At 35.9% G+C, this 16,612-nt stretch overlaps 1 pseudogene; it reads right to left on the reverse strand.

Moving 5' to 3' along the window:
• Positions 1-8,176: 8,176 nt before the first annotated feature.
• LOC147895700 (glycerol-3-phosphate acyltransferase RAM2-like) lies at positions 8,177-9,790 on the reverse strand (annotated as a pseudogene).
• Between the last annotated feature and the right edge of the window lie 6,822 nt (positions 9,791-16,612).

Below are 16,612 nucleotides of genomic sequence, written 5' to 3' on the forward strand. Positions count from 1 at the left end.
CTAGAATTAGTTGAAAAAATAGAATATATACAAACCCTTTTAGGGTTAGGGTTAGGGGATCTAACCCTTTCCTTTATAGCACTCTATAAGGTTAGTGCTATGCACATATGATCACGTGATGGTGCTATGCACACATGATCACATGATGTTGAGCGTGAACTCTCAACAGATGGTTGATCCTTTACCTTGTGAGCTACCTGTCAATTGTATTGAGCTACCTCCCATTGATCCCTAGACCAGAAAAAGGCCACCATGTGAGCTACCTATCAATTGTATTGAACTACCTCCCTAGACCGAAAAAAGGCCACTTCAACTATGATGTATCAATGAAGCGCATGTTTCTAACCTCAAGCTCAAAATGAAATCAAAACCTACAACCATGGTGCTACCACTACTTGTTTTGGTGGGCAAGGATCAATGTCCTACAAAGGACTCATGGATAAAGTCTAAGGTAGATTCTTACAAGTATTATGTTCTAGGTGGAACCCACGGATTGCTTGAAAAAAAAACTTTGTCTAGAATACGACCACATTGATGTATATAAGACATCTATTTGCTGGATTTATGCGGTTTGAATGATGAGGAATGTATAATATTATCCATGGATCACAATGTTGACTCAAATTATTACTTATAGATAACTTTCATTCAAAAAGTTAGGCTCTTTCATAATGAGTGGGTCAAGCAACAAAGTGAAGGCCAGATTGTTAATGATAAAATTTGAGTCATGCTTTGTGAGAGATGTGAGTCTACAAGTACACAAGAATGATGCACATGGTTCTCACCAAAAGCCAAAAATCAAGCATTACAATAATTATTTTCAATTGGCATGTCATGATGTGGATGTCTAAAAGCTGTAAGAACACATTCTTGATTTAGGGGAGCAAGGAAAGTTGAAAGGTCAATAGATTTGTTGAAGGCTCCTTCAAGCTCTCATAGGAAAACCAAGGCAAATGAAGCCATTAAGCCTCTTCTTGAAGACATGATGATAACCCTTGGAGATCTTTGCAAGGAATTTGTGATACATAGGCTAGAAACATTTGTTTAGAGGAGATGGTTGGGAGTAGGATTTGAAAATGTATATTTTCTTACTTTGCTCATTTTCACTCAAATGTTTTCATCTTTTTCACTCAAGAACTTGCTTTTATCTTTTAATAAACATAGTTTTGTCTTGGTAGGCAAAAATATTATTTGCATATGCAAAGAATTATGATAGAAAAGTTGAACTGCAGTGATTGGGATGAAGTTAGGAAATACCATCCTAATTCAAGTAACCCAAAGGAGCTTGATTAATTCTAATTTCTTTTTGCAAAATGTGTAAGTGGATTCTAGAATCCTAGATCCAAGTTTGTGAGTTTCTTTTTTTGGTTTTCATCTTAAGGTCACATGAACACTCTTTCAATTCTAGAATCTAATTTCCAGTCTCATCAAGATTGACTTTGCATTCTAGGTTCTAGTTTAAGGTCATATGTGAGATTATAAGATCAACATTTGCATTTTAAGGCTTAACAATCTCAATTCTTGTCAAATGCTATGATTTACATTTTGAAACATGACCTCTTTCATTCTATTTAAGTTTCAAGTATCTTGGGTCTTACTTAATATCTATGGAATGTAGAATCAAGACCCTTGTGTTGAGGGAAATTCCTCAACCTTTTGAATAGTTTTTATCTCATTGTCAAACAAAGAGGAAAAGAAGAGAGCAAGAACAAACAATTCAAAATGTTCCTAGTGTACACAAATATATTTCAGATGATGTGGATGAGCGTCCTTTTCTTTGGACAGTTCATGAAGGATGAGTAGAGGAGATGGACATGTTTGTGACATCTCATCCTTATACTTTAGCAATCGTTGATGGTCAATATGGTTTCAAAAGCTCTGAACTCAGTCAATGATGATGTGATGTATGTGAGTAACTGCTTATAAAATAGTCATTCAAACTTTTCAGAAAGTGACAACTTGTGAATCATGGGCAGTCATAGTTTTTCATATTCATGATCAACTCACAGTTGTTGAAAAAGCCTTCATAGTGTTTAATTAACATGGTGAATGAGATGATCATTGGTACTATTTATACTTTTGTTATTCATACTTCTTTAGCCTTTTTTTTCTGTTAGTTACATTTCTGTGGTAATTTTGAATAGAATCTTACTTGCACGACTAAACCCAACATCCATGGGTGCAAACTTAATCAACTTTCTTGGGCATGTGAGTTTGCAACGATTGGTTTTCACTCTCCATATGGATTAAGAGCTCAAGGGACACAATTTTTCCAAGAAATCAGCTTGTACAAATGTGTTTTAGAGACCAAGAGTTTGCAAAAAATTTAGGCATACGAGTGGTGAATTAACATGCATAACTAATACTTATCAAAATCCTCAACTTTTGATGATGGATTTGATTGAACTTCTTTCAATTAAGGGAGAGTGGATAATAGACTTGTTTGCTAGAATAGGTACCACAATTGTCAGTGCTCTAAAGAGGAGAGAAATGTTGTTGCCATTCAGTGTGACCCCTTGCAGATACAATTTGTTGCACAAAGAGTGATGGCCCTAGGGAAATGCTAGATGAGTACCAGGAAGTGGGAATGAGGACTAAAGAGTTTGATCCAAGGGTTTTTTATGCTTCTAGAGAGCCTCAACCTCCCATTGGTGACCAAGCTGTTGGGGAGATTGTAGATCTACTTGACTATGAACTAGATGCTCATAGTGAGGAGGAGGAAAAGGTAACCAATACTCTTGATGCTAATCTTGAGCAAGAAGAGGGAGAAAAACACCAAGAAGAAGAAGAACTTCTAGTGATAGAACATGATTTCTTGCCTTTTAGTCCATTACTCATGCTACTCAAAAACATTGTGTTATTGATGAGTCACATTAGGATAGAATTTCTCGCTTTCTTGTCCATTACTGATGTTACTCAAAAACATTTGTGTTATTCATGCGTCTCATTATCTTCTTCACAAGATTTTGTCACTATCTTTTTATTAATGGTTTATAAATGTTTCATGGTGAAATATGAGTAATATTCTATTTGGATATATAATTTCTTATAGAAGAAAAAACATGTCTTTGTGATTCTAATCGATGAATGCATTATACATTACGTACACATGCATAAATTATTAAAAGATTTATAGAATATTAGATCTTATCATTGAACTTGATTTTTCCAATTTTCAAATTTGACTTGGAAAATGGACATTTTTCAATTTTGAATTTGTGATATGTGCATTTTCTAAATTAATTCTAAAAATATGTTTATTTTGCAAAAGTCATGAAAATAGTTATCTTTAACGTTTCCAAAGGTTTCTATAATTGAATAATATTTAGGTAAAGTAAAACAAGAAGATAGCTTGTTGCAAAGGCAACCCATGACTTGTTGTCATTTATGACTCGCTATTTTGTATGTCCAAAGGGCAAGAAGGGCCACCAAAGAACAACCATGATTGTATGTTCTTTATCATGGAGAAGTTCACATACTTGTTTGTGATTTACAACTTACAAATGATGGACGCCTAAGAAAGGAGACAATAGACTTCCTCTTTAAGAAAAGTCCCATCCTATGTCACACATTTTACTAGATCCTAGACTCCTCTAGGCTCACATAGTTACAAGTGGAAGGAACATTAGGTCTTCATAGGGATGAAAAGAATGTTCTTGTTGATAGTGTTGAGGAGGATGGATCATCCACTTTTGAATCACCATTGAATCATGACAATGACCTTCATGAAGATAAAAGAATAGGTGTTGATATAATAGAGGATGCACTTGCAAAGTGAGAGAGTGCAATTTTGACAAATTTCACAATGGCTATGAAAAACACTCTTAAATTTAGGCCTTTTTTAAAACATGTTCTTTTCACATATAATGACATTGTTTAATAGTAAGTTTAATTATGATAAAAAAGTATCCAGTTTTTATTTTTTTTTAAGGAATATTGCATTTAGTCCACATTTGTGTGCAACATTTGTTAGTTGCTTTATATGCAATAGTGTTTATTTTGGACAAATTTAGTTTTCACCCAAGTTCTTGCCTGCACAATAACTTTAGAAAGCTTTGTTTATCACTTTTTGAAAATTTTATAAAATTTGGAACAAGTCCATTGTCTCCCAACCTCTTGCCTTTGCTTCAACTTCAAAAATCTTTTGTTTGTCTTTGGAAAAAATCTCATGCTATCAACAAAAGTGAATTATCCCTTTTAACCTCTCTTATATACTCAAAATCTTTAAAAAGTTGTCTACGTCCCAACCTCTTGCATAGACAATACCTTTGAAAATATTTTTTTTTTTTAAAGAAAAAGAAAAGGATGTTTAAAAAGTGAATTGTCTCCAAACCTCTTGCATACAAAAGAACTTTAATAAGTTGTTTTTTTTTCTAGCCTTTGACTTACTCAAAGCTTAGTCAATACCATATAAGTAGACTTTCTAAGTAAAAATGAAAGCACCTCGTGCACAATTATAAAAACAATATTATTAATATAAAGTAAGTAAATATGATGTTTTTAATATAAAATATAATAATAACTATATAAATTTAGTGATAAAAAAATATCATGCAATATTATATATTTATATAAGCTATAATAAATATTACATAATATCATTTATACCAAATATATTCTCTCTTTTAAGTAGTTATAAATACTCTATGGATCATCAATACTCTTCTCTTACAATATCATTTATATCATATTATTCAAAATATCAAAGAAGAATTTTAAAAAATAAATATTTGAAATTAGTTAATTTTAAAATATTATACATAATAAAATACAACAAAATAATATCATAGTTATTAAAAAATAATTCTAAATAAAAAGTTAAACAAACAAAGTAATAATCAAATAATATGCAAGTCATAAACTAATTGTGGAATTAGTGAACGATGTAACTAATAAATACTCTTCTCTCACTTTTGGTAGTTATTTGATTAATGTTACAAATGATTATTACATGTTTAAAATAAAAAAGTAGGCCTATGGTGTGATAGATAAATAATAACTTTAACTCACAAATGGATATTTCTCAAATATGCCTAATTGAAATCCTTTAAGTCTACATACTCTTTGTATAACATCATCCCTCATAACCTATTATAGAGTTACTCCCATGTTATATGGTTTAATAATAAGTACCCTTATCATCTGCTTTAAAGAAATCAAATTAGGAGAATTTAGAAGTCTAATGTGGTGTTTTTCTACATGATCATGACTATCTTTATACTCATGTATATTATTTTGGTGAGGCATGCCTTGTTGCTATTTTTGCTTCATTAGTTCACAGGTCAATTCATTGTTTAAAATTCATCTTACTTTATTCAAGGAGATGATCTCTTAAATTAATTACGTATGCATCATGACAGTATGAACTCAATTCAAAGAGATGTCTTAATTTCATTCCCTAAGCATTATCTTGAACTTAAGAACACTCAAATCTCTATTCTTATTTATGCAATAATGACGGGCATGGACAAGTTATTTATATTTTAGAAGTGTGAAAACTTTCTCTCACTAAGTTTATTACTAAGGCATATCTATGAAATAATTGTACACCCTTAATAAAGGCATATCTGTGAAATTATTGTAGACCCTAAATCCTAAACCTAGACCTAAGACCCCAAACCCTAGACCCTAGACCCTAAACCCTAAACCCTAAATGCTAGACCCTATATCCTAAAACCTAAATCCTATACCCTATATCTTAGAGCTTAGATCGAAACCCTACACCCTAGACCTTAGATCCAAAACCCTAGACCCTAAACGTAAACTCTAGACCTTGGACCCTAGAGTTTAGACCCTAGACCCTAAATCCAAAACCTTAACCTCTAAAACCTAAACCCTAAACCCTAGACCCTAAACCCTAGATCCTAAATGTCTAGATACTAGATCCTAAATGACACCGCAAGCCCTACAACTATGCCCTAGACCCTAAAACCTAGACCCTAAGTCCTAAACCCTCAACCTAGATCATAAACATGAGACCCTAGACCATAAACCATAAACCCTAGACCCCTACACCTTGGACCCTAGGCCCTAGAAATGAGGCCCCAAACCCTAAACCCTAGCCAAATCCTAAACCTCTAGCAATAATTTGTAAAATATCTTCATTTGAGCTATAGGTTTTGTTGCACCCAACCTATTGTTTAAGCAATTGTAGGGGAAAAGACATGAATTCTGTTCAAAACAAGAAATTTATTCATTAAAGATTTTGCATACCAACTTGTTGCTCAAGCAACACCTTGGTACTTTCTCTAATCTATTGCTTAAGCAACAACTTAGGGTGTATGACAACTTCTTTTTCAAAGAGAGAGGATCTATTGCAAACCAACATGTTGCTTAAGCAATATGTTGGTTCTTTCTCTAACCTATTGCATGAGCAATAAGCTTGAGTGTATTACAATCTCTTTTCCATATCAATAATTTCATTTAACTAAGGAAAAAGATATAGTAATATACCAACCTATTGCTATTTATAGTGATTGTTTGGAGGCACTAAACTCCAACATCTAAAGAAAATCATTTATGAATGAAGTTCATACTTGATACCTCTCAAGTGGCCATCTTATAAGTGAAGGGATCGTTGGTCCTAAATCACAAGACCTAACCAATGCTGACTCAGAGCTCAAATAATGAGGATGCTAATAGCTCTACATTGGATGAATTTGATGAGGAACGACTGAAAGAAATGTGCATGAAGATGCAAGGAGATTAAAAGTATTAAAGAGGATTAAGGAGACTGCACTCGTCATACAAAAAGGCTAGAGGTAAAGAAATCCATGATGTTTCTATCAAAGGAAAAGGGAAGGCTTAGAATTGGAAATGAGAGAGAAACTAAGGGCACCCAAAGTCTATTTTAAATAGAGAAGGTGGCACAAGTAGGAAAGTGTTACATATATGAGATAGTAATGAGCATGCACCTTAGAGCTCGAAGATTGGTCCAAAGAATCTTGGCAAGGAAGACTTACTAACAAGAAGTGATGAGCCTACACGTGAACCTCACAAATTGGTCCAAAAGAGCTTGTTAACAGAGAAGGCGCTATGGCAAGCAAGGAAGCAAACCCTACACTAGTGCAATAATACAATTCAACCTTCGAGACTAGTCTAGAGTAACCTATTGGTCAACATCCTCATGGTCAAGGGCTGAAGACTTCAATGTAAAACACATATTGGAGTAAACTCTTCATTTTTCTACTATTATTAATGTGTATGAACTTTTTTTTTGAGTTTGTTTGGATGGCTTTGCTCTCATTAATATATATGAACATGTTTATGAGTTTGTTCTTATACTTAAAGAATGTATTTTTACAAGAGGAAGGTGTATACATACACCACCTCTCCAAGAGAACAAGTCCTCTGCTCGTGTATGAACATAATTAGTCTATAGAATTGGATGCTTAACTATGTAAGAAATCATAGAGAGTAAAGTGCTAGAAGTTTTTTTTCAAAGATACCTTACGCATAGCAAATTTGGTCAATCATAGTTGGAGTATGGTATTTGGTTAATCATAGGAAGTACTTTTACTTAATCTTTTTCTTTGGGGGGGTAAGTGCCAATAGTACCCCCATATGGGGTGACCAATATGGAGCTGTGAGCTACCCTTGACACTTCCGGCACACACCGACACCTACACATTTTTGTTGCTTGGTCTAAATGCCGTTGGTAATTTTTTAAGTAATCTTAGAAAGTATTTGGTTTGAAAGTTATCTTTAAAAATTACATTAGCATAATATTCATCATTTTTTAACTTTTCTTTGGTAGTCCAAATTTTTTAAATAGTGCGTTATCTTTTGTTTGAGCTTTAAAGGAAAATATATTAGGATTGTCATTCTTTTCTTTCTTTTTCTAACTTTCAAAACAAAGGCTAGTTGGCAAGTACGTGAGAAGGTGTCAATTATAACATCTAATGTTGCTTACAAACAATTGTGGCTAAGGTGTCAATCATAACAGCTAATGTTGCTTAGAAACAATTGTGGCCGAAGGGCTTTCTTTGCATAAATACGACTTCGCGGAACTGCTGATCACGGTGGACCAAGAATTGATACTCGCATATACTCTGCATGTTCGAAAGAACGAGCAATGTCCTAATAAGTTGGAGGGAACTGCTGATCACGGTGGACAAAGAATTCGAGGAAATTGGATTATATGGTGAGCAGCTAGCTTCTCTCTGTCGATGATGTGCTAGCATCCCATCTCTTTCTTACTTGGAAGTTGAGGCTTTGTCGGAACCGTAGCGTCGTTTCCTGCCAAGACCTTGTACTTGTCTTTGCGAGTGAAACTTGTGCACTCGAATCCCAAGGTACCTGCCAGGACTCGTTGTATGTAGTTTGCAACGTCGTGAGAGCTTTTCCCTCCTCCACAGGTGAGCTCATTTGGAAGCTTATTGAGAAATGTGACTTCATACGCTGGACTTGGGTTCATGAAGAAGTAAAAAGGATCCATGCCTTTCCAGCCTCGAGCTGTTGTCCCATGGAACATGCTCATACGATTCACCATGGCTACAGGGACAATTTGATCGGTGAGTTCTGCAAAAAGAGCGCTAAAGCGGAGAAGGAAAGGCTCCCTGCACGTGGTGCCTTCGGGACAGATGACAAGATCTCCTTCCTCGAGGAGTTTCGTAATATTAGCTGCGTCTCTCTCGCGGTCGCGAGTGAGCCTCACAGTTCGAATTGGAGAAATGAACTCAGAAAGGCGAGATATGGAATAAGTCACCGCTGTGATGGGTCGTCCTAGAGCTGTGGATAGAAAGATGGGATCGAGGAGAGACCTGTGAGAGCGCACACAGAGCACACCAAGCTTGCCGGACTTCTTCACGTCAGCTGGAGGTTTGCCTTTGACAATCACGCGTACTCCAAGAGCCCAGAAGGCATGGTAGACTATTTTCATTGGGAGCAGTGATCCTTCTGCAATCCGAATTATGGAAAGAAGAAAGCCGAAAGGGATCCAGAGTAGGATTAGCAAGGCAAGCAGTGGAGTCGGCGTTGCCACCAATCTACCATCATGGAATACGATCGGTCTAAGGAGCTTGTCGCCACTTACAGCTTCGATCGCAGAGTCGAGAGGGACGATGTACCCCTCCTGCAAGATATAGAAAGTAGTGTGAGCCATTGAGCATATAAAGATGTAAAAAAACAACGTACTAGAGGAGAGATAATCTGGGTGTGAGAGTGAGAGTTAGAATGAGAGAGACCTTGCAAAGTTCCAAGTATGGGAAATCGGTCTTACGGTCGCCAAGCCCTACGTCTGGCGTCTCTTGTGGGAAGGCCTCGTTCATTGCGTTCTTCTTGTTGTCTCCAACCAGGACGCCTGGTTGGTTGCAAATCCAGTGGCTCTTCCTCTCACCACTCCAATCTCTGTGCCGATCACAAGATCAGTTCCAAGGTACTCCTTCAAGAACGGCTCAACCATGATGCGAGGATTGGCCGTGAGCACGCAGCGTTTTCCGAAAGAAGAGAAAGCTTTCCACGTGTCGGGATGCACGTCTGCAGAGTAGAACTTGGGCAGCACGCCACGGGCGACGGACTCGATGTCCACCACCTTGACGCCAGCGAAGGAGGCAAAGATGAGCACCTGGATGCCAGCAGACTCGGAGACGAAGTGGTAGAGCAACCAGGCGAGGGGAGCGACTAGGATGAGGGAAGCGGCACGAAGGAGACCGCCAGTTTCGAAGGCGATGAGCATGAAATAAGGGAAGGAGCTACGGCCACGGAGGAGGGTGCCATCGAGGTCGGAGACGACACATTGGGCTTCTCTACCGGAGGAGATACACTTCTGGACGGGGGGGAAGGATGGCAATATTATGCAAGCTTCACTACGAGTTGCAGACTTCGACATGGTGCTATCAAATCTCTCTCTCTCTCTCTCTCTTTCTCTCTTTCTCTTTCTCGTTCTGGCTCTCACTCTCGCTAAGTTCGATTGCTTCTCGCTCTCCTTTCTGACATGCTCTCTCTCTCTCTGGCTCTCTAGTGGCTCTCTCTGTCACTCTCTGCTTGTGTGTTGTTCTGCACCTCCTTGCAGTTAGGGAGTGTATCAGCTGAGAAGAATGTGGTTGCGCACTCCATAGCTAGCTCTTGGTGTTGATCTGCCCGATCGAGTGACAGCATTTATATAGATCAATGGTGAGAAGTTTGTGGAGCACGCGCTACAACAAGAAGCCAAATTTTGGGTACACGTTATAAAATGGAGCTGTGGAACCTAAGACTCGCATTTTGTCATGCAGAGCATACCTTACGCGATGCAGGCCCGGGCCGGGTCCGTCGTGTGGCTTTCCCGGGACAAAGACGGTCCTGAGACCATCGTCCTTTGTGTTTGGCTCTCCACCCTTGTTTTCTCTGCACTCCCGCCTTGTAGTTTTCTTAACACTTGTTTTCTCTGCACCCTTGTTTTGTCTATGGAGTCTGGACACTCCCTCCTTGTTCTTAACACTCCCTCCTTTTGTGTCTGTTGCTTTTGGGTTTTCCAATAGTTTACATGAAATGTGGCTACTGTTATTAAATGTATCAATTGCTTTAATGTTATATTCTTTTCCTTTTGTTGCATGAAATACCTTTTCGTTGTGGTTATTCATGCCCAAGTTTGTGTAGTAAAGATGGGGAAAGGTTGGGTCTTGTGGTGGTGGACGGAAGCAGTGGTCGTTTATGTATTTTATTTGTTCTGGAGTGTGTGCACATATTCTGAAATTATTGAGTGCCTCTATGAATTTGTTGTTGTTTTGTCGCATTGGTTGTTTTAGCTCGTAGCATTTTGGTTTTGTAAGCTAGTATGTGTCTTCTATTGTTTCGACTATCTCTTTTTCTTGTTTGAATACCCAATTGTCTCTTACTGGTTTGGCTTGGTACAAGTCCCCTGAACAAATGACATTGATGCCACCGAAGTATTCCGTGTGGTTTCTTTTGAATGTACGCAAGCAAAGGTCTACAAAATCTAAAGTTCATTTACCAACTAGCGTAATCTCATCAAATACAATAAGTTGTACTTGTTCATACAGGCGAATAAGTGTATCTAGTTTTTCTCTAGCCAAGCTCGTTAGGTTCTTTGTTTGTAGTGGTAAATAAAGTGCAAAGTGAATACTGAGCCTGTTTATGTTGTGATGCCGCTTTTCCTGTATAGGCTAACATTAGGACGTGTATCAAATTATAATCTATGTTTTGTATCATTTGATTGTAATGTCACAACAAATCTTGAACTATGAGCATCAAAAGATATGTTTTCCCTATTCCAGCCCCACCTGTTAAAAACAGGTGTATTTTTTCATTTGGTTTTATTCGTTTTTGTATCATAATGTCATCAAATAGTTGTCTTTGTTCAAAGTTTAATGATCGAATCATTTTGAAGTACTCGTCATTCTGCGTGAGAATTTGTTTTTTTATAGGAATTACAAATTTGTTGTTCAATGCTTTCTACTATTTCGTGAGAAAGAACACAACAACCTCAATGAGTATGATGTTAAGATTTGAAAAGTTGCCATGGTGTAAATATTCTTGTTATAAGATTTGAACATAATTGTTTTTAAGACAAGAAAAGAAAAAGAAAAACATATAAACAAAAATAACCACTCAAACAAAAGGAAAAGCATTCAATAATAGTTTATATAAATGCATACTTGTTAATTAAGAACCACAAAAAAAGTACAAATTCTTTTAAGAGTTTAAAAAATCAAAATATTCATAAGTAAAAATGGCCATTGTGAAAAATATGTTACCTTCATTCCTTAATAGTTTTAATTGTGATTCTTAAGTATATAGAGAGCATGTAACTCTGTTGTGACTCATATGTGATGGATTCACATGTTCTTGGCTTATTTTAATTCTAAACCCAATGTTTTTGAAATTTTCCTTTGAGCACATAATCAAAAACTTATTTGGTCTACTTGCACCCTGTTGCATACATTTATTGATTAAATCTGATGTCCTAGAGTTTCATTTTATTATGGAGCACATATTGGCTAATTGAAATATAATCTCAATTTTATAATTTTTTTTTTTTAAAGAGAAAAAGAACTAGACAAATTTTAGAAATAAGACGCAACACCAAGTCCATTAGACCCAATCTTCCTTGGAAATATCAGGTTTAGTTTTTTAATTATTCAGAATGGACAAACATTACTGAAGCCCATCAAATACATGAATAAGGGATTGCTCTCATGAGCTTGTGAGTTTTCTCTTCAATAACATTGAAGTAATCTTCAAAGTGATGACTAACCTTTAAGATATTATGAACTGGACTATGATCAAATGAATGTTGGTGTTATAGTCCTTTGATTTTGTGTTTACCATGGTTGTTTCTTCTGATTTCCTAGCTCTCCCTTACTGTCAAGTGCATGCATTAATTTAAAACAAAGGGCTAGTTAAGTTAATCATAAGTTTATTGGATTTAAGTAAAAATGTGTTGCAAAACAAGTGAGTACAAGTACTCATGAGCACTGCCCTTAGAGGGACGAGTTGATTTGGGGGGGGGGGGGGAGAGAGAGAGAGAGAGAGAGAGAGAGAGAGAGAGAGAGAGAGGGAGGGAGGGAGGGAGGGAGGGAGGGAGAGAGAGAGAGAGAGAGAGAAAGAGAGATGTCACTCATAATAGAAATAGTAAGAGGTGGCCTAAAATAACTGATTGCCGGAGGGACACTTTTTAAGAAAAGTGTAAGGAGAGCATAGTACATATTCAGTTGATGAATAGAAAGCTCATATCATTCTTTAAAAACAAAAAATAGTGAAATTTTCAAAAGGAAAAAAAGCTTTCTTTTTAAAAAAATTTAAAGAACATTGTAAAACAAAGAATACAAATCCGTATGTGATGTATAGGGAGAGATGGAACACTTTCTCTACAATTACTTAGAATATAAGAGAGCATGCCCCTCTCTCATTAGCTTTTGTTTTTAGCTCTTCATCCTCTTCTTTTTGCTTGTTTTTTGCTTAGCTTTCTATTCTGCTTTACTAATTTTAGATATCAAAAGTTTTTCTATAATGGCTTGCTCATATGATCCTTTTGTTGATAGTGATTGTGTTTGAATGACTACCCATAAAGCAATACAAACACATTTTTAGTGAATGAGTTCAATTATTGATGAGGGGAAAGAATGATTTCATAAGAACATAATTAGTGTCATTAGCATGGCCATCATTAAATATATTGCTAGATACATATTAGAGCACTTTATAACCAAATTAAAAAGAACTAGCCCATTTACTTGCAATGAGGATTGAAACATGGGTGACCATTCTATTAGTAGAATCCTATTGCTGCTTAGTGAGAAAATTTGGCTAATGAATATTTATATTATGGGATCGTCTAGGGAAGGTTGAATGACCTAAGGGATCAAAAGATAGCATTTCAGCATAGTAACAAGAGATTTGTGTCTTTCTAAACTTTTAACATAGTTATTTTCCTAATTGTTCTACAAAACAAACATTATACATGTGGGAATCTACAATTAGCCCTAAGCATATAACTTACACTCTTCTCCTTTAACTAACACTATTAGAATTTTTCATGAAATAGTTTTTGAAGTTTTCATACTCATCATCAATCACCTATGACAATTTGATTTGGAGAGTTCCAAATTGTTTATCTCCCTAGAAATTTTAACATTCTACTAAAGGGGGTATGTCTTGTTTATAGAAGCAAATGGTAACTAAGGAAAGGTACCAAACACAAAACTTGCACAACAATGTGTAAAGGATCTACTTGCCAACCAATATGCCTTCACTCCTCGAGCATTGCCTTCTTCCCTCTGTAAACGAAAACTATGGAAACTATATACAACAATAACAATACCCAAGCACATATATGTACATGTATGTACACATATCACCTTCCCATGTAAACTCAACATAACACCCCTCCATAGAACCTTGCAACCACTAAAAGATTAAAAAAATTCAATTGTTAGTTTGGCATAAATCAAGTATAAAGAACACTAATGAATTTTAAAGGAAGAGCCACTCATCAAGTTGAGTTACCACTTTTTTTTCTTCAACACATATAGCGCTAAGGTACATTTCTTTCTTCCTTAAAACAAGATGCCGTCGCCTTCAAAACATGGACATTACTTGGTTCCTATTATTTATTGCCTTCTTGGAAACAAACTGTACTTCTTTTATTAGACTTTTCTGCATTTCTAAAACTTGATAAAATGACTATTTTGAAAAGTGCAAGATGATTCCCTACATGCATATTGAGAGTATCTCCTTACTTCCTACTTTGCTTTTAAGTTTACATGTTTCAAATTTGGTTGAATTGTCATCTACGCCACAAATTTGTTTGATTGTATCGAATGATTTGCAATTAAGAAATAATAAATTTTTTGTCGGTTAACGGCTTTGACTAAGAGAGGCAACAACTATAGACCACTAAAAGGGATAATTATAGAACAAAATAAAGACGATTGCAGTGGTGCCTTAAGGAAAGAAGGTGGACATCTATTTAAATATTTAAAATTGGCATGCATGATGCAAGACTGTAGCTAGCTAGCTCGCTTGCTTGCATGCACTTATCCAATAGATGGTTGGCACTTGGCCTAATTAGCATACTATTTACTTGAGTAAACAAGTTGGGTGATTTGTGTCGTCAATTGTGTTTGCAAAGAAATAATTGGATAAATGGATCCCTCTAGGTTGAAAAGTGTGAATTTTATACAACACTATTTTGGATATTATAATCTTGTCAACTCATTGGATTATTCTTGCGTGACATTAAATTTGACTTTCTTACATTTGATTTCCTATGCTTCTCTCTTATAAGCCCATTAAAAATCTTTTGGGAGACATTTTTCCAAAATTTTGCACCTTTTGTCACTTGCCACCTATCTTAGTGCCTAGAACCACTTTAACTTTTATATAAAAAGATTCTAGATGTAACTTCTTCTCCGTTGTAATCATCATATAGGCACTTTTGATTGTCTAATTTCAATGTGTCTCTATTGATATGTCTTTAAAAGATAATTTTAGCTTATAAGATATTTGAGCCAACACTACAAGAGAGTTGGAGCCCAATGACACCTTTAGTAATGGACATTATACGAGATTTACAAAAGAGCTAAACTAGGAATTTCTTGTATGAGCCTTGCTCCTAACCAAGCGACACGCAACAAAATTCATGCACACTCGCATGCATGCATGCACACACTACATCAAACCGTCATCATAGTAGCAAGTATGTACCTATGGCTTTTCCACATTGGCCCTTTGATTGAGCATCAACTAGATGCCTGTGGCTTGCTAACACATATCATGACTTTCTTATGCATTAAAAAATTTCTAGGTTATAGCCAATGGTGATGAAATTGCTAGGCCACTATTTTTTTCTTTTAATTGTATTCTTATGTAGGCATCTCAAAGGATTTCCACGATTATGGAATAAAATGCTTCTTATGAGTTTTATTTGGGTAGCAATATATGTCCTATCAACAAGGCATCACTTCTATAGCAACAAGTGGATGCACATGCAGAGAGGGAGAGAGAGCGAGAGGGATTCCAACCCATAGGACTTAAAGCACCATTGCATCAACTACCACATTATACTTTCCTTTGTGATATCTTAATTGTATATAAGACAGCTACATCAATTCAGCCCATCTGGCACCTTTCAGCCTTTTAACATAGTGGTTGCCCAAGCACTTGATACCTCTTAATTAAAGAGAATCTAAAACTTAGCACCATAAAAATAATGCCCCCATGTTTTCAAAGCATGGATAATAGAATAAATTATTTCTCATATGTTGAATGAAGTTTCTGAGCTAGGTTTAGTTTCTTGCTTTCAAAAGCAACCAATCGTCCATTCTAAATCAATGTAGCACCCATAGCTTCACCACTTGCATCACTTTCAAGTATGAAAGGTTCATTAGAATCAACAATTATTTAATAAGCTAAAAACTTATTTCAGCTTCCTTAGTCCATATAAAGGTGCCTCCCTTTCTATGTCTATCCTTAGCATAATCCTTGACAAATCTTCAGTAGAAACTAGAAAGAACAAGGAAGATGTGAAGTTCTTTCAAAGTAGTCAAGCTTGGAAACTCTATAATAGCTTTGCCTTTATCTGATCCATATGTATCACTTCCATAGATATAATATGACCCATATACTTGACTTCTTTACAAAAGAAGCCACACTTATAGTTTAGCATATAACTTACGATGCATGAGCAACTCCAAAACTAATTTCAAGTGCTCCAAATGCTCGATTGTCTTACTATAGATAAGATAAGAACATATTCTAGAAAGACAACTACAAGTTTGGGTCTAGGCTCAAGAGCATTAGTTAATGTAAAAGGCATTACTCTAAATAATGACTCTGATGGGTTCTAAAAGCCATTTTGGATACATCATCAAGATGAATTCTTATTTGGTGGTACCCAAAATGGAAGTCCATGTTGCTAAAGTTAGCTCCTTGCAATTGATCAAAGAGCTCATCAATGCAAGACAACGGATACTTATTTCTAGTTGTCAGCTTATGAAGGATAGCTACCTCTGCATAAACACATTTATCCATCTTTCTTTTTAACTGAAAGAATTGAAGCAGCCCATAGAGAACTACTAGGCTGAATCCACCATTCCTAAGATACTTTGACAACTACTGCCCTACTTCCATCTCTTTTGTTGCTTAAACAGTAAGGTGCATTGAAAATAGG

Source organism: Dipteris shenzhenensis, chromosome 12 (assembly GCF_047967505.1).
Source record: "Dipteris shenzhenensis isolate YYH24624 ecotype China chromosome 12, Dip_SZ_1.0, whole genome shotgun sequence".
Lineage (NCBI taxonomy): Eukaryota > Viridiplantae > Streptophyta > Polypodiopsida > Gleicheniales > Dipteridaceae > Dipteris > Dipteris shenzhenensis.